At 43.1% G+C, this 24,151-nt stretch overlaps 1 protein-coding gene and 1 long non-coding RNA gene across 2 annotated transcripts in view; one reads left to right on the forward strand and one right to left on the reverse strand.

Annotated features, from left to right (window-relative positions):
* LOC309695832 overlaps nt 1–24,151 on the reverse strand; it is a 350,850-nt gene that overhangs the window by 237,871 nt on the left and 88,828 nt on the right. The window lies entirely within an intron of this gene.
* Nucleotides 1–24,151, forward strand: part of LOC309695821 (leucine-rich repeat and fibronectin type-III domain-containing protein 5-like) — a gene marked incomplete at its 3' end in the record, with an annotated part of 120,866 nt that overhangs the window by 58,455 nt on the left and 38,260 nt on the right. The window contains exon 2 of the mRNA XM_082516733.1: nt 20,766–20,882. The remainder of the gene's footprint in view (nt 1–20,765; nt 20,883–24,151) is intronic.

A 24,151-nucleotide genomic window follows, 5' to 3' on the forward strand; every position in this document is an offset into this window, starting at 1 on the left:
ATAATCCCCAAGGAAATTATGTGGCAATTATAAAATGTTGTTGTACACTTGCATAGGCTGTTTTTGAAGCTCCACATATATAATTGCAGAAGTATAATTTAGGCGTAACTGCAGATGCTTCTCTAATATGAAAAATTCCCATCAGCAAAAAATCCAAAGGCTTGATTGGAATTTCCCAAAAAATATAGACAAACCAGAAGGGTTCTGAACCAGTTTTCTTGACAGATGAGACCAAAATCAACAGAAAGTCCAAAGTGTGGAGAAAGATAGGAATCCAAACAATTCAAACTCATCAGTGAAACTTGGAGAAGGCATGGCCTTGGCATGTGTGGCTGTCTCTGGCAACTGGCTCAGTGTCTTCATTGATGATGGCAGCAGCAGTTGGATGATTTCAGAGGTGTACTGACACATTTTGTCTGGCAAATCCTTCAGTCTCATTGGCCAGGCCTTCATCGTACAACAAGACAATGAGCCCAAAGACACAGTCTGCCAGGTGAGACTTCTGTGATACAAACTGGAAGATATTAGACTGGCCAAATCAGTCATCATATGTAATCCCTATTGAGTGTTTTAAATGCGGAAAAGAAGGCTAAAAACACTGAGCCCCTGCTGACTTCAAAAGTGCAGGCAGGTACTTCGAAGGGCTAGAAAAAAATGAATAAATTCTAAATGTTTAGTAATGTAAGTGGGTTGTAGACTTGATATTGTTATTATGTTGTCTGTAACTATCTCTTACATTATTCCCTATGTTTATTCAAATTGCAATGTCATTTAGCTCATGATCACAAAAGTGTAAGTAATCAACAATCAAAGAACCAGAGTGATGAAACAATGTATGTCAGAGGTGTCAAACACCCAGCCTGGAATATAATATCGCATGATAACCAAGATTTCGTTTAATGTAAAGAAGTACAATTTACATTTAATTTAATGAAAGATCCTTATATAAAACAGATGAGGAACATACTGAAATATATGTATTTTTAATGAGTACAGTTTTAATAATGAGTTTTTATTTTTTATAATTCCAAAAGTTTGTCAAGATTCATGAATACTTTCTGTACATTTTCACTCAAGTGAAGAAACACTGGCATCACCTCACCAGAATGGCGAGTGTATTTTATTGAAAAATTTAAGACATCCCTGCAATTTTTACACTTACAAAGCCATCTAGTAGTCTAGCTTGGACTGTTTGGCTGGATTTGGATCCCTATGTTTTACACCACAGGTAGAGATAACAATAGATAGTTTACTGTCTATCCCTGTTAAAGGCTCAGTTCAGCTTTAGAATTGCCTGACAACTGTAGATTTTTTCATCTGTTGCCCAAATTTCCAATAAACTCATTTATGAACAGGAGGAAGCTATTGATTGTGTAAATGGCACGTTTACGGTTGTTTTAACCCTTTAAAGCCTCTAGAGTTTATCATATTAGATACATAAGTTTTTGTGAATTTTTGAGATTTCTACATCATCAGTGTGATTTTTATTTTGGTTTTTCAGGGCATCATACTGATGATTTTTAAGGAAAAAATATTTTAAAAAATGTTGTCACAAATATGAAATATAAAACTCATAGATGCAAATCAATATTTATTTATTTAGTTTCAGAAGGTTCAATTAACACTCCATTTTTCCAAAAAAATGAATGTTCATGGTTTAACATGGCCTCTCTTAACACTATCACAAGGTGGTTTTCTTTCATAAACTGACAAATGACACTTTGCATTACAGCAAAAAAACATTGTTTGATTAACAAGATTGGTGGCAATCTTTCTGTATGACTCTCAGTGGGTGCTCACCGTTTTCTATGGATGGATAGAGCTTATGGCCCCTCCTTTCTGACACACATCAGCTCATCCAATTATAGCTTTTTTTTGCAATTGTTCTTGTTGATTTATAGACTGCTTCTCACAGTTTTGTCTATTTCTGTTTTGAGACATAAAGAATTCAGTGATTCTCATGGGACTTGACTTGCTGCCTAGCAACCGGCTTCAAATATATTGTATCTATTGCCAAATGTGCATTCTACTCTCTTTCTTTGCTTGGTTGTTGATTGTGTGCTACTTCCTGACAAGCTGTGCAAGTTGGAAGAATTTCGTGGTTTGTTAATTCTGATCCACTTTAGTCAAATTATAAATGACATACCCTATAGAACTTGTACTATGACATCAGCATGTAAAACCTGGGGTAATGAATCTGTGTATGTCATTGCACCAACTTTCCATCCTTGAAAATGACTTTTTTTCTCTTTGGTAAAAGATGGAAACATAACTGGAATACAGACACTAATTCTGTCCTAGATACACACGGAAACACACTCACATCACACACCAGAAGAATATATTCTGGGCTATTTCACAAAATAATGGGATATGCAATGTGTGTGTTCTGTGTACTTGTCTGATGTCCTTTGAAGTCCACTGACATTTTGCAGAGAGGGATACATAATTATGCATAACACAAGCACACACACACGCATCTATATATGCACCCATGCACTGCAAGGGTGTAAGATAGGCTGGCCAGTTTCATGGGGCTACAGATCAAAGGCATTTGTGTCTCTGTGGTGAACTGTCTTCTCCCTGTTTCCTCTCCAACTATTTGCAGTATATATATATATATATATATATATATATATATAAATAAATATATATATATATATATAAAAAAAATATATATATATATATATATTAGGGGTGCAACGATACACAAAATTCACGGTTCGGTTCGGTTCGATACTTTGGTGTCACAGTTCGATATTTTTTCGATACAAAAAAAATGTTCATGCCTTTTTAATTTGTCATTTATTAAAATTATAAATATATATTTTAACTCAAAAGTACAGTTTTTAAATTTAACCCTAACCCTTGTGCATGTTTTTTATTTTGACAGCGAATGCGCACCTGCGGACCACTTATGTGCAGCCCTGGTTATTTAGCTCGTCATATTGCAGCCACAGAAATTATTTTGTCCATGAAACCATAAAGCTGCACTTTCTTTTTGCCTTATAGTCTGATTTGTCATAACTTCTCCGTTTTGTGGTAAGCTTTTCTTTGGCTGTCACTTCTTCACCCTGACCTGTCTTATTTGGCTCAGCAGAACTAAAATATATATCTGTCTGTGAAGGTTCTCAGTCATCCAGGTCATCGTAGTCAAATATATATCCTGCTGCTTTTATACACGCACTCACATAAGCTCAGCGATTCTCTGCGCGATCAACCTCTCACATGTTTAAGCTTTCTGCGGGAGATTTCACTTGTCATGTTTGCATAGTAAGCTAACAATTAATAAGACGATGTCAGAGGAATTGGTGCACAAATTATCATCACTCACAGATCAGTGCTGTCACTCTCTATACACAGTTCGCACGATTGCAAAGTGAAAGCAAAAAAACAAGCGCAAATTCAAACGCGATTTCAATATGTCACATATTGACAGTGACTCACCGATGCCAATGACATAATTACCCAGCTACATTTCTGAAAGAATGCAAAAGCATTGACACATATTTTTACTTCCTACAATAGCCGGACGGGCAGGGCAGAGAGAGATTTTGGTAGCCCGACTGAAAAAATCGCTAGCCCCGGGATGTCGGGCTAGCGATATTGCGAGCCCTGTATCTGATTGAGGAATTACTCATCTTTGGAAAAGAGAGTTTATTACAGAGAAATGTCTCTTTCCAAAATAAAAGCTATACTATCCGCTTCTTCTGGGCTATATTCTCAGCAGCATATTAAACATATAAGGAGAATCATGTGCTAACAGCTGTCTAAATGACTCGGCTAAAGTTAGTAGCATGCTTGCTTGTTTTTTTTCTGCTTCCACTTGTCTTTGCACTAGGATGATGTCGGCGTAAATGTGCAGTCATATTCGTTGTGTTCCCACTAGTGCTTTCAGGTTAATCTCGTTGAAATGACCTTAAAGCCACAACACGGCAAATCTCCGTTAACGAGCTACCGCCGATCGCCCCGTGCATGGGGCTAGACGGCCAACACGTTAACGAGCTAACTGCGCTAACACACTAGTTCCCACCCATGTAATTGAGCATTGCATGGCACATCCAACATACTGTTTTGCTTTAGTCCATGACTCGCTTACCTTCAGGGTCATACGTCACATGAAAACCAAAATAATTCCAAACGCCAGATCTGAATGAGGGTGGAGGAGGTCCATGTTGCAAGGAGAGCTTAACTTCTGTCTCGCTAGCTTGCCCTGCGCTCTTCCTTCTGACGATGCTGTCTGTGTTGAGCGCTCAGTGAATCTGCATTCGACTACTCCGCCTAGGCTGCACTGTGGAGCCTAGGCGGAGTAGTCGAACGCAGATTCACTGAGCGCTCAACACAGACAGCATCGTCAGAAGGAAAGTTGATAAAATAAATTACAAATTTTGTATTGTTCGATACATATGCGTACCGAACCGAAAGCACTGTATCGAACGGTTCAATATCGATACGAATATCCTTGCACCCCTAATATATATATATATATATATATATATATATATATATATATACATATACATATACATATATATATATATATACACACCACACTCTTTTATTTATTTATTTATTTATTTTTTCAAAGGGACCAACCAAAAGTAATTGACTCATTGATAAAGCTATTTCATGGGCAGGATGGGCAATTCCTTGATTTTGTCATTATCAATTAAGCAGATAAAAGGCATGGAGTTGATCTGAGGTGTGGTACTTGCGTTTGGAAGATTTTGCTGTGAACAGACAACATGCAGTTAAAGAAGCTCTCCATGCAGATGAAACAAGCCATGCTGATTTTCTAACACTGAAATATTTCTAACATTTTGAGTTATTTTCCAGTGTTAGAAAATCAGCACTGCTCAGTGTTAGCCATTGTTAATCTTCAAAACTGACTAGGTTACTTTTAAACATATAACACTGTCAAAAGTGTTAATTTAACACTCAACAGTGTTGTATTTAACACTCAGAGGTGTGGACCCATATAGACACTCTCCAGTGTTAATTTAACACTCGGTATTTTGCTGTGTACATTTTTCTTATTGCTGTTTGTTGTACATCTTAACATATGCAGTCAAGAGTAATATTTTTCTAGTAATATTTCTAACAACAGCATAGCCTAATAATAATGTGCATACAGGGAAAACTAATTGTAGAAACTGTAATGTGTCTGGTGACTTAAATCAGCCCTGCACATTTCTCTTGATTCCCATGTTCCTGCAATAAACTCTTAACAAATCGAACATTTTCATAATCTAATTTGGAAAAATTATTGTTACTCTATTTTTACCCACAAAATTTGACTCAAGGTAACAAAACTTAATCACTGATTTTCTGTATGCAAACATCTGTGGAATGCCTTAAAAATGTTCTACATTTATGGTTTACAATGTTTGTTTGTTTTTTTCTCGTTTCTCTGTTTTGTGTGGACAAACCATCTGTTTGGTGGGCTGTGAAAATGTATTCAGCCTGAAATATCACTGAAATGCAGCTCAATGGACTTAACGGCCTGGAACAAATAACAGTATTATTCTGAGTGGATTACTCTTAAACATGCCTGGACCACCTGTTTCGTGAAATCAAAATGGCATAAATCCCCAATGAAATAAATAAATTTGAATCAAATAAATAAATAAAACTTTGTTTCACCATGGGAGATTAAGCCTGTGTTGACTTAGAGAATGAAATGAAAATACTCAACAGCTGTTTGTCTTGCTGGCGGGTTCGCAGGTTGGCTTTCTGGCGTTACTGTTTTAACATAGGGAATGTTCCTGACAGCACAACCTTATTTACTGGTAAATTCCCAACCTACCTGGTAAAAGAAATGTGGTTGTGACTGCACTAAATTTGTTGACTGCAAGGGCTTTTCTGATTCATCCATGCTTCAAATGAGTCTGTTTCAGTTTGAAGAGCAAAGATAAGTCACTCTCTGAAAGAGATATAAGAGGCCATGTGGTCAAGTTCCCAGTCTGCAGGAAAATTAGCCTGCTAGGCTCATTTAAACTGCTTTTGTTTTAGTGAAGAGGATGACGTGAATTTAAATGCCAAATACTTTGAAATACTGTATAAGATGATTTCCTGTTATTCATTATGGTAACTTATGCAGGAGGTTTGTAAGACAAATTTCTAAACAATTTGTTACCACCTACAATTTGCATGCAACCAGCATTCACAAATTAATCAAAAACGGGTATCTGATACAGATGTGATACCCTCCACTTCTATTTGAACATGCCAGATTTCAAATTCAAGCTAAATCCTGAATGAATGCTAGTCATCACAACAACTTGGAGGATTGATTTATTATCAGTTAGTTCACTGAGACTTTTATCTAAGTACCAAAACATAGGACAAACAAACAAAAATCTTCCGTTTAAAATTAAAAACTTCCAATTTGTCTTGTTTTGCTTAGTTTTAAACAAAATCAAAAAACTGAACATCAAAAATATTCAGTTTCTTTATTTGGAACACCAGCTTATTAATGCATCCAGCCAGTCGTGGGGTAAAAGTGCAGTGCAAAACGTCCTGTAACAGCAGATCAGGAAATTCAGTTAAATGTGAGAAAAATAACTGATAATTGTAGGGACAATATTATTTAAAAAGCAACCCTTACCAAGTCTGATTTTGTAGTTGATTTGATGCCTACCACAGAGCAGATTACTGGGATAAAGAGACTAGAGTTACTTATTATTTTGATATAAATAGTTTAAATAATTAGCAAGGCTTTTTAATCAGGACCTTTAATCCAAGAGATTTAACTGACTAATCTCTTCTTTCTGCAAAAGCATGGAAAACCACAGCCTCTATGAAATCAACATTTGTGCAAATAATCCATCCAGATATTGAGCCCAGTGTCCAATTGTTTAAACTGAGGTAGCTTATTGGAGAAGAATATCAGGGATTTGGAATTTCTTTTCATTCTCATCGGTGAGAGTTTATTGTTCCAACACGCTGAATACGTCTCAGATAATGAGTTTCTAAAAGCTGACGTCTCAGCATTTGGCCTAGAAATTGTTGAGTCACTCTTATTGATCAACCTTACACCTCCCACAGATTATTGTGTGCTGTGTAGCCTCTTTGAGTGCAGTACAGTGCATCTCTGTGCATCCACTAGTGATGTACCACATGCAATAATTTCATGGAGTTTTGGATCGTGAGACATTGATAGAGATGTCTGCTAGTGATTTATCAGTTACTCTCCAATATTTGCGGGTTGTGTTAATAGAATCCTGCCACCAAATATTTAAGACTGAACTGTTCGCTAAGCTGTATAAACATAATTCTTGAAGCTCTTAACTCAGGAAGTAGTCTTCTTGTAAACAACAGCTGCTGTCAATGAGAAATGAGTCAATGTTACTTGTTTCCTTTGTTTGTACATGAGGGACTGCAACATTCTGTGCTTCACGGAGACATGGCTGACCCCCATCGTGCCGGACCAGGCCGTAACTCCGTCGGATTCATTCTTTGTGCTCCGCGCGGACAGAACGGCAGAGTCGAACAAAGCCAAAGGTGGAGGAGTGTGTTTCATGGTAAACAGAAAGTGGTGTGATGCCAGGAGCATTTCTACTCTCTCCAGCGGCTGCTCGCCACATCTGGAGTTCCTGAGCATTAAGTGCCGCCCTTTCTATCTGCCCGTGAGTTCACCTCGGTCATCGCCACGGCGGTCTACATCCCACCCCAAGCGGACACAGGTATGGCTTTGTCCGAATTATATGATGTGCTGAGCTCGCTTCAAAACAAGGACCCGGGCGCAGCCCTCATTGTAGCAGGAGACTTTAACAAAGCGAACCTCAGACAAGTCATGCCAAACTTTTACCAGCATGTCTCGTGTCCAACGAGAGGGATCGGATTTTGGATCACTGCTACACGCCATACAAGCAGGGCTACAAAGCTGTCTCACAGACTTTTGGGAAGTCTGACCACAACGCCATCTTCCTCATTCCCCAGTATAAACAAAGCATACGGAGGGAAGACGTGACCACGAGGGAGGTAAAACGGTGGACTGCCCAATCAGAAGCTACGCTACAGGACGCACTCAACGACGTCGACTGGGACATGTTCAGAGCATGCGCAGTCGACATCAACGAGTTTACGGAAGTAGCAGTATGCTTCGTCAATATGCTAGCGGAGGAGATTATCCCCACTGCGAGAGTCACCACATTCCCAAACCAGAAACCGTGGATGGACAGATCGATCCGCACTGCAGTAAACGCTAGGACCGCCTCCTACAACGCGGGTCTCGCCACTGGCGATATGAGCGCCTACAAAGCGGCCTCATACGGCGTGCGGCGCGCGGTGAGAGATGCCAAACGCCGGTACTGGGAACGTGTGGAGTCCCACTTCCACCAGGGCGACACACAGAGTATGTGGCACGGACTACGCACCATTACGGACTACAAAGCCAGGGACACTGCGCTGATCAACGCTGACTCTGCATTCACCAACGAGCTGAATCAGTTCTACGCCCGTTTCGAGGTTAGCCAGGCGGCTAATGCTATCTACCGCCTGACTACCGAGGACAGTGACGTCATCAGCGAGAGACCGGTGACCAGCATCGCGGAGCATGACGTCCGAGCGGCACTGAGGAGAGTGAACACAAGGAAAGCAGCGGGGCCAGACGGCATCACCGGCCGTCTGCTGCGCTGCTGTGCTGACCAGCTAGCAGGTGTGTTCACTTACATCTTCAACGAGTCCCTGGCGAAGTCTGTGGTCCCCACATGCTTCAAAAGATCCACCATCATCCCTGTGCCCAAGAACAGCAAACCCTCATCCCTGAACGATTACCGGCCAGTTGCACTGACCTCGGTAGTAATGAAGGTGTTTGAGAGGCTGCTGAAGAACATCATCTCCTCCTCCATCCCAGACACCACAGATCCGCTGCAGTTCGCCTACAGATCCAACAGATCCACAGAGGATGCCATCGCCCACGTCCTACACACCACTCTCAGCCATGTGGACAAGAAACAGGGTAACTATGTGCGAATGCTGTTTGTTGATTACAGTTCAGCGTTTAACACAATAGTGCCCTGCAGACTGTTCACAAAGCTGAGGGATCTAGGACTTAACAGCCGTCTGTGTGCATGGATGTTGGACTTCCTCACTGGCAGAACTCAGGTGGTGAGGGTGGGCAGGTGCTTCTCCAACAGCATCACCATCAACACAGGAGCACCTCAGGGATGTGTCCTCTCGCCACTGCTCTACTCCCTCTACACTTCAGACTGTGTGGCCACCCATGGCTCCAACACCATTGTGAAGTTTGCTGACGACACAGTGGTGTTGGGTGCCATCTCCAACAACGATGAGACGGCCTACATGGATGAAGTGAAGAATCTGGCATCGTGGTGCCAGGACAACCACCTCCAGCTGAACGTCAGCAAGACCAAGGAGCTGGTGGTGGACTTCAGAAAGGGTCAGCACAGAGACTACAAGCCCATTATCATCAATGGAGCTCCAATGGAGAGGGTGCAGTCCTTCAAGTATCTTGGTGTCCACATCTCCTCAGACCTGACATGGGCTGCCCACATTCAGGTCCAGACCAAAAAGGCTAGGCAGCGCCTGTATCACCTACGACAACTGAGGAAGTTCAGGGTCTCTCCAAAGATCCTCAGGATTTTCTATACAGGCGCTGTGGAGAGCATCCTCACACAGAACATGACATCGTGGTTTGGGAACAGCTGTGTGAAGGACCAAAAAGCTCTCCAGAGAGTGATCCGTACAGCAGAACGCTGCTGCAGGATTGCTCTCCCCCCGCTTCAGGACACCTACACCAGGAGATGCCGGACTAGAGCAGCGCAGATACTGAAGGACCCGTCCCATCCTGGCAACAAACTGTTCCAACTTCTGCAATCTGGTAGAAGGTTCCGCATCTTCCGGGCAAGGACAGAGAGACTCAAGAGGAGCTTCTATCCCCAAGCCATCCGTGCCCTAAACACACACACCCGCCCGCTCACATCATCTATAATTGACTGAGACAGGACTCTTCCAGACACTAAACCAAGGCACAATGTACATTTCAATTCCTTTAATTTTAAATATGTTTATATTGTCCATCCTGTAAAATAGTCAGATGTCTATTCATATTAATGTACAGAATTCACCTGCTTGCTGCTACTACTGCACATTCACCCAATGCATATACTATATATAAAACACCCAGCACGCCCCTGCGGGTGGTTTATCCTTCAAGCTCGGGTCCTCTACCAGAGGCCTGGGAGCTTGAGGGTCCTGCGCAGTATCTTAGCTGTTCCCAGGACTGCGCTCTTCTGGACAGAGATCTCCGATGTTATTCTCGGGATCTGCTGGAGCCACTCGCCTAGCTTGGGAGTCACCGCACCGAGTGCTCCGATTACCACGGGGACCACCGTTACCTTCACCCTCCACATCCTCTCGAGCTCTTCTCTGAGCCCTTGGTATTTCTCCAGCTTCTCGTGTTCCTTCTTCCTGATATTGCTGTCATTCGGAACCGCTACATCGATCACTACGGCCGTCTTCTTCTGTTTGTCTACCACCACTATGTCCGGTTGGTTAGCCACCACCATTTTGTCCGTCTGTATCTGGAAGTCCCACAGGATCTTAGCTCGGTCATTCTCCACCACCCTTGGGGGCATCTCCCATTTTGACCTCGGGTCTTCCAGATTATACTCGGCACAGATGTTCCTGTACACTATGCTGGCCACTTGGTTATGGCGTTCCATGTATGCCTTGCCTGCTAGCATCTTGCACCCTGCTGTTATGTGCTGGATTGTCTCTGGGGCATCTTTACACAGCCTGCACCTGGGGTCTTGCCTGGTGTGATAGACCCCAGCCTCTATGGATCTTGTGCTCAGAGCTTGTTCTTGTGCTGCCATGATTAGTGCCTCTGTGCTGTCTTTCAGTCCAGCTTTGTCCAGCCACTGGTAGGATTTCTGGATATCAGCCACCTCCTCTATCTGCCGGTGGTACATACCATGCAGGGGCCTGTCCTTCCATGATGGTTCCTCGTCTCCCTCCTCTTTCTTGGGTTTCTGCTGCCTGAGGTATTCACTGAGCACTCGGTCAGTTGGGGCCATCTTCCCAATGTATTCTTGGATGTTCGTTGTCTCATCCTGGACTGTGGTGCTGACACTCACCAGTCCCCGGCCCCCTTCCTTCCGCTTAGCGTACAGCCTCAGGGTGCTGGACTTGGGGTGAAACCCTCCATGCATGGTAAGGAGCTTTCTTGTCTTTATGTCAGTGGCTTCTATCTCCTCCTTTGGCCAGCCTATTATCCCAGCAGGGTACCTGATCACGGGCAGGGCGTACGTGTTGATGGCCCGGAGCTTGTTCTTACCATTCAGCTGACTCCTCAGGACTTGCCTGACCCTCTGCAGGTACTTGGTGGTTGCAGCTTTTCTAGCGGCCTCTTCATGGTTCCCATTTGCCTGCGGGATCCCCAGGTACTTGTAACTGTCCTCTATGTCTGCAATGTTGCCTTCTGGTAGTTCAATCCCCTCAGTTCTGACTACCTTCCCTCTCTTTGTTACCATCCGACTACACTTCTCCAGTCCGAATGACATTCCAATGTCATTGCTGTATAGCCTGGTGGTGTGGATCAGTGAATCGATGTCTCGTTCACTCTTGGCATACAGCTTGATGTCATCCATGTACAGGAGGTGGCTGACAACTGCTTCGTTCCGTAGTCGGTATCCGTAGCCAGTATCCGTAGCCAGTCTTGTTAATGATCTCACTGAGGGGGTTCAGGCCTATGCAGAACAGCAGTGGGGACAGAGCATCTCCTTGGTAGATCCCGCACTTGATGGTGACTTGTGCTATGGACTTGGAGTTGGCCTCTAGTGTTGTACGCCACATCCCCATTGAGTTCCTGATGAAGGCTCTTAGGGTCCCATTGATCTTGTACAATTCTAGGCATTCCAGTATCCAGCTGTGGGGCATTGAGTCATAGGCCTTCTTGTAATCAATCCAGGCAGTGCACAGGTTGGTCAGTCTGGTCTTGCAGTCTCGGCTGACTGTTCTGTCTACCAGTAGCTGGTGTTTTGCGCCTCTGGTATTCTTGCCAATCCCTTTCTGTGTCCCGCTCATGTATTGACCCATGTGCCTGTTCATCTTAGCCGATATGATGCCTGACAGGAGCTTCCATGTAGTACTGAGGCAGGTTATTGGTCGGTAGTTGGACGGGACCGGTCCCTTCTTGGGGTCCTTGGGTATCAGGACCGTCCGACCTTCGGTTAGCCATTCCGGGTGTCTCTCGTTAACTAGCAGTTGGTTCATTTGTGCTGCCAGACGCTCGTGGAGTGCAGTCAGCTTCTTTAGCCAGTAGGCGTGAACCATGTCGGGCCCTGGTGCTGTCCAACTCTTCATACTGGAGACCCTTTCTTGGATATCTGCCACTGTGATGGTTACTGGACCCTGTTCAGGGAGGTCGCTGTGGTCTGCCCTCAGATCCACTAGCCACTGAGCATTGCCGTTATGGGTTGCGTCCTTCTCCCATATGCTCTTCCAGTATTGCTCCGTCTCCAGCCTTGGTGGTGCTGTTCTCTTATTGTTCCCTTGCCACTGAGAGTACACCTTTGCTGGTTCTGTGGAGAACAGCTGGTTTATTCTCCTGCCTTCTATCTCTCTGGTGTACCTCCTCAGGCGGCTGGCCAAGGCTGTGAGTCTTTGTATGGACAGCTTGCTGTATTTCTTAGGCACCTTATTTGTCGCACCTTTCTGCAACTCCGTTAGTTGGCTAACCTCCCTCCGTGCTACTTTGATCTACATATATATATATATATATATAATGTTCTTCCTCTACACACACCCCCCCCCCAATTTTTTTGCACATGTCAAGGAGCGTGTCAGGCTACATTTCACTGTGTGTTATACTTGTATAACTATGCATGTGACAAATAAAGAACCTTGAACCTTGTACATAGTTTGCAGTAAAATACTGAAGAACATACAAGTTAGCTCCACAACTCCAAGGTCTAAATATGCCTTCCTTTCATCACCTGTAATCATCAAACTTGGATAGTGATCTGGCGTGTGATCTCTTTCTAATTCAGGGTAACGGCTAACATATAATGACATGATATGAAGATAAGCAGGTGGGATGCTAAAGCATACTGAAAAGGCTTCAATATCCATTATTTGCTCAAAACGGACTCTTTGAAAAGCAACCTGCATTAACCATGCAGTCTTAACTTTTCATAATGACACCTTAACGACAAAACCTTTGACCAACATGTTCTGTTCAGTGCAAAAAAAAAAAAGGTATGCAAAGTAAAAACACCAAAATGGAGTCCAGACTTACACACTTCAAATTCCAGTTTTCTTAACAAAAAGATGTAGCAGCACTTTGCTGTGCTCCGAGGACGCTGAAAAGCACTATAACCAGGAAGGTGGCCTTTTGCAGCGTGTCTTTTTTGCTGCAGGTGTTAGTGTGAAAAGAGCTTAAGTGGAGATAAGTCACTAGCAATGGGATTTTCTAGGAAACCCTGCTTGCATTCAGAGCTACTTTTTTGCACGTGTGTGTGTGTGTATTGGTGCTGAATGTGCATCTGTGTAGGAGTGATGCTGAAGGTGTAAAAAGAGTGCCCACTTTCTTTGTCCTGCTTCTGTTCTTTCATTATCAGCCTGTAAGTTTGTATTTTTATGGAGCCACTGGTGGAATATGAGATATGTGTGCATGTTGTGTTAAACAAACTATAAGCAGGTATGGTCCATATATCATGGGCTGTTCACTCTTCACTTATTAGATATCATTACTAACTATTCTGTAATTCTTCTTCACCAAAACATAATGATGTGCTTTGGTAATACATAGATGGTTTCTCTAATAGTTATTGGAGCAAACTTCTGATGACATTCATTATCATCTACACACATAGTTAATGCACTGCTTTACAGTACCTAGATGAGGTTTTTATCCCTACTCAACAGCAATGGTTAATTTCCAGTTACAGTAACATGCTCAAGTTTAAGCTCATCAGTGATGTCACTTCCAGCCATCTTAAAGTGGCAGGTGGCACCCAGCCTGAGCAGTGTTTGGATCCTTATTCACAGCACTGTCTGGCCAGATCACACCCTCTCTCTTCAAGGCTTCCAGTTGATTTCTCACTTCTATATCAGAGCCAAGAGGTTCCACCCAGGTCACTCCCAGCCATGGGTTCACTGCAGTAGTTGTCAACACACTGTTACAGCCCTGTGTGTCTTTTAAAGAGCTTTCTGCCTTGTTGATTGCAATGCTGGTGGCCCACCTCTGCTCTGTTATTACTTTTGTTCATGGTCTTGGCAAATTTGAAATCGCCCATGGTGGTGTGGCGGTGCACTGGTTACAAATTACCCCTCACAACAAAAAAAGGCTCCAGTTTTGACCCTGCTGAGAACTGTGTCGACAGTTATGTGTGCAAACTAAAAGGTTCTTGACATTTCTTTGTAGGGCCCAAGACAGACTGGTGCCTGTCTGTGGTTTAAAAATAATGGAGGGGGGGATAGTGTGCGCAATTTCTGTTATGTATCAAAATGTGTCTTTTATGATTTTTTCTTTCCTCTTTTTCCACATTATTTTTTTCAGTACCTTATACATTGTGTTTTGCTAGAAATAACTGATGGATGCATTTGCAACTGTAACAGCTAGTGAAATGGCATAACTCTCATACCATTAGGGAAAGGTGGCATAACATGCATTGACCAGAATTAGTTTTAAATGTTGACACAAACAGTGAAATCCAAACACAGTCTTGATCTTACTTAGCTGAAAACACATTTTCCACCATGACAGAACAGCGAAGGGTAGACCATCATCCCTCAGTACACGCTGCTGTACTAAGGGATGATGGGTAGGACAAGGGACTTGGGTGGGCAGAGATGGATGGATATACAGATCGACAGAGAGAGGCAGAGTTACAGAGGGCGGAGTGGATAGCAGTCACTGAGATGAAGGGATGAGGTGGTAAAGAATGACAGGTGCAAGGATGAAAGATTGGTCAGCTGAAAGCACCACACCCCACCCCCAACCCCCTCACAAAACACACCTCCCCACACATGCACAAGATCCTCTCATGTTGGGTCCACGATTTTACACTGAGCTGTGGTTTTGTTTTCGAGTGGTGTTCTGAATATTCATCAGATTTCAAATTTAGCAGTGAAAAAGAAAACCAGAAACTTAAGTGAAGCCACACCCCATTTTAAGAGGCCCAGAGCTACAGAAATTATATAGACATTTACTGCTGCACTCAGTTACTGCACATATAAAAACACAGATGCAGGACCTGCTGGCTTCACAGGCTTCACATAACGAATACACAACACATAACAAATTACAATAGCTGGGCGCACATATGCTCATTGTCGCAAAAAGCAAAAACACAATGAAATGGTTGACATTTGTAACAACAGCCATACATTCACAGATCTTTGTCAACAGTCACATTGTCCATATTACTCAATTTAATATTGTTTATTTTCCTAATGGTAGTAGTACAGCTGGGATAGCTTACAGCCCAATCACAACCCTGAGTTGGATAAATGGATGGATGATAGTGATATTTGTCTTCTGACATCATAATTAGGACGCCGGATTTTATCAACAACATTAATGTTGAGAAAATATGAAAAATGTTGTTAAATCTCAAAGTTCATGCAAAACATGATTACTATGATTGTTCGGGGGTGACCATAGTGGTTGAATGTGTTGATATAAAGAAGCCATTGCAGTCTGGGCAGATATTAGAGATATTATCATCTGTACAGGTCAAGTCCAAAACAGCTACCTGTTTTTAAAACCCAGAGATATTCTCTGAGAATATACAAATCTTAATTGCTCACTGGCTTCATTTGAACTTGGAGACAGACATGAAACACACAAAAGCAGCAATGAAGACAAACAATTCCCAACTGTGGCTGAGTGCTTGTTCTACAGGCGTGTGGTTTATTTGCACAGTTTCACAGCTGGTGAAAGTAGCATCACAGTAGTGAGACATGCTGCACATACGCTTGCTTGCTAAAATACACTCATCATTGCTGAGTTGTGTAACCGCAAGTGACTGACCACACCTCAGTTATACAACTGCTCTCTGTAGTACACTACCAGCTTTTACAGTGACTGGATGAGTTAATGCGTATAAATGTGTGGGAGCATCAATACTGCGCTCTATTACTACTGAGTGGGTTGGACTCGAAGATAACACTGCGCTAATTAGACTTACTCATTTTCCAGTTCACAGTATGCACTTGTGCAAAGATAACATGGTGCATTTGTAAGATAAGCTGAGTCAGGATGGTCTTTATAGTCTCCTAGGGGGCATGGGGGTGTGCAGCAACAAAGAATACAGATGTAAATTGGAGAATAAAAGAAGAAAGGAAAGCATATAAATACACGCAAAGAAACAACAAACAAAAAGCATCTGTATTGTAATAATAAAACAAGAGCTTCCAGGGCAAGAATAGTAAGAAGTACTGATATCCCTGAACTCTGAACAAAGCAGCTGCACTTCGATGGTTTTATTTGTGTATTACTGTCTATCTATCTAGATCTATTTACATTTAGTATTTTCTTGCCAAAGTAAACAGCAGCAGGCACACCAGATTCCTTTCTGTTAAAATATCAGGTTCATGCGATGTGTTGATCATTGTTTGTTTGTTTGTTTTTTCTTTTACTTAAATCCAATCCTTTACTATGTTTTAACTAAAACCCAAACCAATGAGAGCACATTTTATTAAAAGAAAAGTAATGTTTTTCCTTTCCTTTTTTCCAGGACAAAAAAAGCCAAAAACAAAGTCCAACAACTTGTTTGTGCATCTGTTCCATTGGTGCGTTAAGTATCACAGCAGCACAGATCAGAAGTGCTGTCTGGCTTCTTTATATTTATCTCATCTAGGAACATTGGTTACCCTTGGTATTTATACTGCTGCACTATTTATTTTGGCTGCTGTTTGGTTGGACAGAAAAACAGCACAGGACAACAGCAAGAACAGAAAAGAGCACAGCTGCTCTGAAGCTTCTTCTCGTGAATTTAATGTGACTGAGAAATATCAGCACTTTTTAGGTCATCCCAGGTGTTTTTACTTTCCAGGTAAGTGTTTTCCGATAGAGCTCTGTATTCAAGGCGTATAACTATTTTCAACATACCTAATCCTCTGTTTGCAGCATTTTGCATTTGTTAAAATGTTGACTTGTTTTCTATTTATAATCTTAGTGAATAGAAGGCACAGCCATTAATTCCCTCTATAGAAGACAGCACAAAGCATAAGCTCTGAATTTGCAGTGCACTGCTGTGCACAGACAGACGATCACAAACACAGACGTACAGACGCTGTTGTCCTCTTGCCTACTGACCTGTTTCAATAATTCAGAAGAGTGACTTGCTGGCTTGGCTGGCAATGGGTTCTATCCATGGACTCAGTCAAGCGTTACACACACACACACACACAGACTCACGCACACAAGTAAACTTGCATAAACAGGGCTTTATTATGCTTGGCACTTTTGCTTCCACAGTTATACTCACTGGAAGCAAACTTTAAAGATTTGACCACAACCTGTCTGTGCATACAGAAGTCTATCCGACCCAAAACATCTACCACACATCATCCATAATGGGTAAGTGGAGTGTGGAGTTGCAGGTGTAGCTGGAGTTAGTGTTTAAATGACGAAACACATTATTTGAACAAACATTATGCCCGTCTTTATTTATTCTATATACTGATTCAATGATGACGATACAGTGATTCAAACAGTTACCAATAATAAGATCAGGGTATTTACATTTAATTCCTTTGAGCCGACAGCTCAGGCTACAGAGTGCTCTAAATGCTCAGTCTTTATTTTTTCTACTTGTAGGTTTGTATGATGTCAGTGAGCAAAGAAATCCAGCTGTTCAAACCTTTTATTTGCAACAATCAGCTGCTTGAAGGCAGGCTAGGAAAGGAACTAAAACTTCTTTAAGATAGTGGATGAACTGAGGGGCTGCACCAAGGACTGATGTAACGGACAAAAGAAGAATTTTGAACCGTGAATCATGCAAAGCTACTCTAGGAGAAAGGGAGTTGGAAAAATAACATCATCGGTCCCATTTCAGAACATAACAGGAAATAATATTGTTTAACGAACAAGATCCAATTATGAGAGTCATGCTGGTAACTAAAAGATGTACGTCTGAATCAAGTAAACTAATATGCAAATGAATACTTAAAGCTGTACGGTTGTCAACTATGAAACCATAAAGACGTTTTCTAACATTTTTTCCACTGTGAATGACATCATGACATCATATTGCAGTGATTTGCTGGTACACACCTCCTGGCTTTGACTACAAGAAATCTTTGATGTCTGTGGTATCTCACTATGCTGCCCATACTGTGAACTCTAAAATACAGAATAAACAAACTGTAACTCCGAAGACATCCTGTGGCTGTTCAGCCTAGTTATGGCATTTCCTGGTTTGGAGTTACATAAGATATTGAATAATTAAAAGCAAATATTTTTAGGATCCCTTTTTCTCTTGACAAATTGGAATTCTTCTTTTCACCTTGGGATCATTCAAAGCTTTTAACATCATGGGGAACCCATGTTGAACAAAGTTGCTATGGCACTTCACCCTGGGTATCCAGGCCTCATTAAAGATAAATGCACCCATGCAAACTCCAGACTAAGGTGGAGTTAATGTAGTCTCACCAGGATGCTGGCTCAATGAGCTGGACTGGTTGTCTTGTCAAGCTTGGAATCTAAAGTAAATGTATTGATTCACAGTTTGTATAATGCTGTTCACTGGAATTTTTAAAGGTGAGTGAGAGAATTTTGAAGTTAGTCGTAACTGCATATCAAACTATCCTTTTGAAGGAACCTTTTTTTTGTTTGTTTGGGTTTTTGTTTTTTTTTGCAGAATTTGATACCGATCACTATTTACACTTTTAATTTTAAACTGCACCCATTTGAAACTGTAAATCAAATCGTAATGACAGGTTTATAATCATGAGTGGGGTTAAATTATTCTCTGTTAAATTGGCTGGGGACTGGGATGGTCAGTAAGGAAAGGGTTAAAGTAAGGTGAGAAAGTCCTGACTCCATAGATGACTTTTATTTGTCTGTTTGTGTCTGTAAGTAGCTGCGCTAATAAGTTTAGTATGAAGTTACATACGAGCCTTGGATGAGATTCTGCTGCACAAGCAAATTAATTGGAACACTTTCCACTCTGTATTCGTAGTTGTGCCTCCCTCAGGGTCATTTTCAGGGTAGCAGAATTCAGAAGTTGATTAATAAATGAATATTTCGGGGAGGAAACAGACGATGAGTAACACACTGAATCAATCATTCAGTAATTTGTTTTATTCAGCAACAAAACATACAGTATAAAAAAAGGATCAGAGATAGATGATACTGTGTGCTTACTAAAACATGCGTTTTTTTTCCTTCCCCATGAGCCCACTAGATAGGGCTCATTGCCTTGCATGCATTGGATTGTGCGATTGTGCATGTTAACACAAGTCAATCACTTTTGCTGCCAGTGGCAGATTTGCTGACAAAGAGACTTTATCTCTCTACAGAAGTTTCCTTTTCCTTTCCAAGGTCATCTTAAGAACTGTGAATAAAAAATATATATTTGTCTTCGGTGTATCTGTACAGTAAACATTTATGTCAATGAGACAACAATGATAAAAAAATAAATTGTGTTGAAACCTGTGATAGCAATCCAATGGGTTGATTTGAGAAGGGTAGATAAAATGAAGTACATGTGTTTGCGCTTGTGGCAGATTTGTGTGTGAGTGTGTTTGTGTGTGTGTGTGAGAGAGATATTGCTGATACAGACTGATACACACTTTTGATGTGAGAGCAATCTCTCTCCATCAGTCTCTGTCTTCGCCTATCCTTCATCTTTTCTCTTCCACATACCTTTTGCCCCCCTTTTTTTTTTAAACCTCCATCCCTGCTTCATCACTCTGTCTCTTGGCACAGCCTGCACCCCTCCCCCAACACACACACACACACACACACACACACACACACACACACACACACACACACACACACACACACTTGTGCCTTCGTTTTCTTAGCCCTGTCCTACACCCCTCCCTTCCACCTTCTTCCACCTTACTCTTTGCCCTCATTCTTTCCTGCTTGCCTCACTTTCATCCCTTCATCCTTCCATCCTTCCCTCCTTCCCTCCATCCTGCTGGCTCAGCTGGTATACAGGCAGCCTTTGTTTCAGCTGTGTCCTCTGTCCTTTGAAGGAGGAAAGCTGAAAAGCAAGAGCCACAGAGGGAGGGGGAGGATAGAGGAAAGGAGTGAAGCAAGGGGCAAAAAAGGAAAAAAATCCATATGGAAAAGCAGGATAAAAGACAGAGGAGAGGAATTTAAAGAGAAACTGGGAGGGGATAAAGCAAGCAAGGAAGGAAGGGAGAGAGAGAGAGAGAGAGAGAGAGAGATATCTCTGGATCAATGGTCTGGGTTGTTCAAGTCATTGATATCCAGTCACAGCAGCGCATGAGAGCACATTTCCTGTGAGGTAGGATCAGTCTATGCGACACGGGCACTCACCTTAGCACACTTCCTCCTGGTTCAGTGGTGCACAATTGCAGCTCTTTAGTTCTCAGTTAAAGGCCAGCCAAGCAATTTATATAAAATTAGACTGTTTTGGAAGCCAATCATTGGTGTGGAACTCTGTACACCACAGCTACACTGTAGGCCAAAACACTTAAAAAAGCCACTAAAGATCTTAAAGGCAAAATATGGCATGGAAACCCTCAATTCTATTTATATTCACTATTTTTCAAGTCCAGTAATGATGTCTTTTTTTTTTTTACCTCTATAGTGAGAAAAACCCAGCAGAAAATTTTGGACCTGTACCTTCATCCATGATGCTGTAGCTGTGGTAGCCGTGGTAACATGTGAATCCTGCGGCGTTTCATCAGCATTTACATCTCTAAAGGTAAGAAGTATTTTTGTAATTTAAAAAAAAATACATATTATGTTTTTTCTTGCCATGAGCTTGAAATTGCTGGCATTCTCATATAAACTGAAAGGCCAGTAATTTGGCCTATCATAAAGCCCGAACAAAAAGAAACAGTTGTCTTGCCAAAATTTTATCAGATGTACAGGAACAGTTTAATAGGAAAATGCTGTGCCGACAGTTCTAGATTGATAGCCATTATATAACCACAATTAGTTGATATAAAAATATGTCCTTTGTATGGTTAATATATCCTGTTGGACACATTCTAATGGTATAAATATTTCACGTGTCAGCAAAAAGTAAAATTCCCCAAAAAATGAATTTTAGAATGGGGACAAAAATCCTCTTAGTTTTGTTTGCTACAACCAGTAGTGATTTTTGATATGGGCGACATGGGCGGTTGCCCAGGGCGGCATCATGGTGGGGGGCGGCATCACGGGCATCGGCAGAAAAAAAAATTGCTCGTACTCATGCTGCCCCGACATCATGCCAGCGCATATTGGGAATGGTACAGGCACTGATCGGTTTTCTATCGCCCATTTGCTGGGAGTAAGGGCGCCCTCCGTTTGCGAGGTGCGCCTGCTGCTTGCGGCACAGGGAGGAGAGGGCGGGGTGGGGGGCGATTCTCTGGCTGGCTGGAGCAGCATCTAATAACCAACTCGCAAAATAAAAGAAAATAAAAACAAACCAACAAACACGAAAACACCAGACATCATGATACAGTCTTATCATTTGCACCGATGTTTTTTTCGAAATTCTATACGCGAAAAGTGAGCGCGAGAGCCCTCGGTGCGCCTGCTTGCTGCTGAAGTCAAAGTAAACTTTATTGTCATGTCATTTATTGTCTTCGGAGGCGGCGAATTGGCGTGAGAGGGCGTCTGGCTTGACATTACGGGAACCGGGTCTGTAAGTGATCGTGAACTGGAATCTAGTAAAAAACAGGGCCCACCTGGCTTGCCTGGCGTTGTGGCGTTTTGCCGATCGAATGTACTCCAGGTTCTTGCGATCGGTCCAGACCACAAATGGCTGGGCAGCGCCCTCTAGCCAATGGCGCCACTCCTCCGGGGCTAGCTTGATGGCTAGTAGCTCTCGATCTCCCACATCATAGTTGCTCTCTGCGGAGGTGAGACGGCGTGAAAAGTAGGCACAGGGATGCAGCTTACCTCCTTGCTGCTGGGAAAGCACCGCCCCCACTCCAGCATCCGAGGCGTCCACCTCCACAATGAACTGCCAGTCGAGATCGGGTTGGACGAGAATGGGCGCTGAGACAAAGCGGTCCTTCAGATGGGCAAATGCTCGTTGAGCCAGCTCATCCCAGCAGAAGGGAACCTTGGGAGAAGTAAGACGGGTCAGGGGCAGGGCAAGTTTACTGTAGTCGCGAACAAAGCGCCGATAAAAGTTCGCGAACCCCAGAAAGCTTTGAAGCTGTCTCCGGTTAGAAGGGGTCGGCCAGGCAACAACAGCTTGAACTTTTGCGGGATCAGTCTTGAGGTCACCCCGATCGATGACGTGGCCCAGGAAGGAAACAGTGGAGACATGAAACTCACACTTCTCCCCTTTAACAAAGAGACGATTTTCAAGGAGACGCTGAAGGACTTGCCTGACATGGCGTTGGTGGTCGGCGACAGATCGGGAGAAGATGAGGATGTCATCCAAGTAAATGAAAACGAAATGGTCGATGAAATCTCGAAGCACGTCATTCACGAGAGCCTGAAACACAGCTGGAGCATTGGTGAGACCGAAAGGCATCACAAGATATTCGAAATGGCCCAGGTGAGTATTGAAAGCCGTCTTCCACTCGTCTCCCTCCCTAATCCTGACCAGATGGTAGGCGTTGCGCAGGTCCAACTTGTGAAGACGGTGGCACCCTGGAGAAGCTCGAACGCGGAATTCAGCAGAGGGAGGGGATACTTGTTTTTAACTGTGATGGCGTTGAGGCCGCGATAGTCAATACAGGGCGTAAACTTTTATCTTTCTTGGTGACAAAAAAGAATCCAGCGGCAACAGGCGATGACGAGGGGCGAATGAGACCAGCGGCAAGTGACTCATTGATGTAGTTTTCCATGCTTTCCCGCTCCGGTCGAGACAGGCTATACAACCTACTGTTCGGGAGCGGCGCGCCTGGGAGGGGGTCAATCCCACAATCGTACGGCCGGTGAGGGGGAAGGGAGCGTGCCTTATCTTTACAAAACACTTGCGCCAGGTCGTGATAAACAGACGGTATGGAGGACAGATCAGGCGGTTCTGAAATAGTTTTATTGGGTGGTAGGCTCATGGCGGGGGTGGCGGCTTTTAAACAGGACATGTGACACTCCTCCCCCCACCCCGAAATACTTTCCTTCCTCCAATCAATCACAGGGTTATGTTGACATAGCCAGGGATAGCCCAAGACTAGTGGTGTGAGCGGGGCTTTAAAGACGTACAACTGTATGGTTTCAACATGATTACCAGAAAGAGTCAGGGAAATCGGTTCCGTGATATGAGTAATGTCTGGAAGACGCTGGCCACTAAGGGCTGTGACTTTGAGTGAATGAGACAGAGGCTCCGTGCTAAAACCTAATTTTAGCGCCAGCGAGGCATCAATAAAATTCTGTTCTGCCCCGGAATCGATCAGAGCGTCGAGAGAATGAGTCTTGAGACGAATCGTTAGCTTAGCCGCAATCATGAGACGAGGAGGAGACTGTGAGCAGGTGACCTCGCCCACCCGTACACTCCTCACTACTGGCGGGCGCTGTCTTTTGGCCGCGCCTGGCAATCCATGGCAATATGGCCCTTGCGGCCACAATAAAAGCACTCACCGGCTCTCCAGCGACGATACCGCTCCTTGGGCGACAGTCTGGAGCGGCCCAGTTGCATGGGCTGTTCACTTTCTTCCATGCTGTCCGATGAGTGACTGCCGCTAGGCGCGCCCCCACCTGCCGTCTCCATGCGCCCCGGGGGCCTCTGGGAAATGTAGTTTCCGGTTCCCCGACGCGCCCGTAGGTGCTCATCCATCTTCACACATAGTGTAATCACATCAGACAGGGTCTTAGGAACATCTCTCATCATCAGTTCTCTCTTTAACTCATCACAAATATTATTCAAGAGAGTACTTATCAATGCCGACTGCCCCCAGCCAGTTTCTTCGGCCAAGGTCCAGAATTCGACCGAAAAATCCGCCATGCTCCGCCTCCCCTGCTTCAAATTTAACAGTCTGTGGGCAGCCCCCTCCGCTCCAGTGCCTCTTTCAAAAACACTTTTAAATT

Source organism: Aulonocara stuartgranti (assembly GCF_965226115.1).
Source record: "Aulonocara stuartgranti genome assembly, chromosome: 19".
In the NCBI taxonomy this organism is placed as follows: Eukaryota; Metazoa; Chordata; class Actinopteri; order Cichliformes; family Cichlidae; genus Aulonocara; species Aulonocara stuartgranti.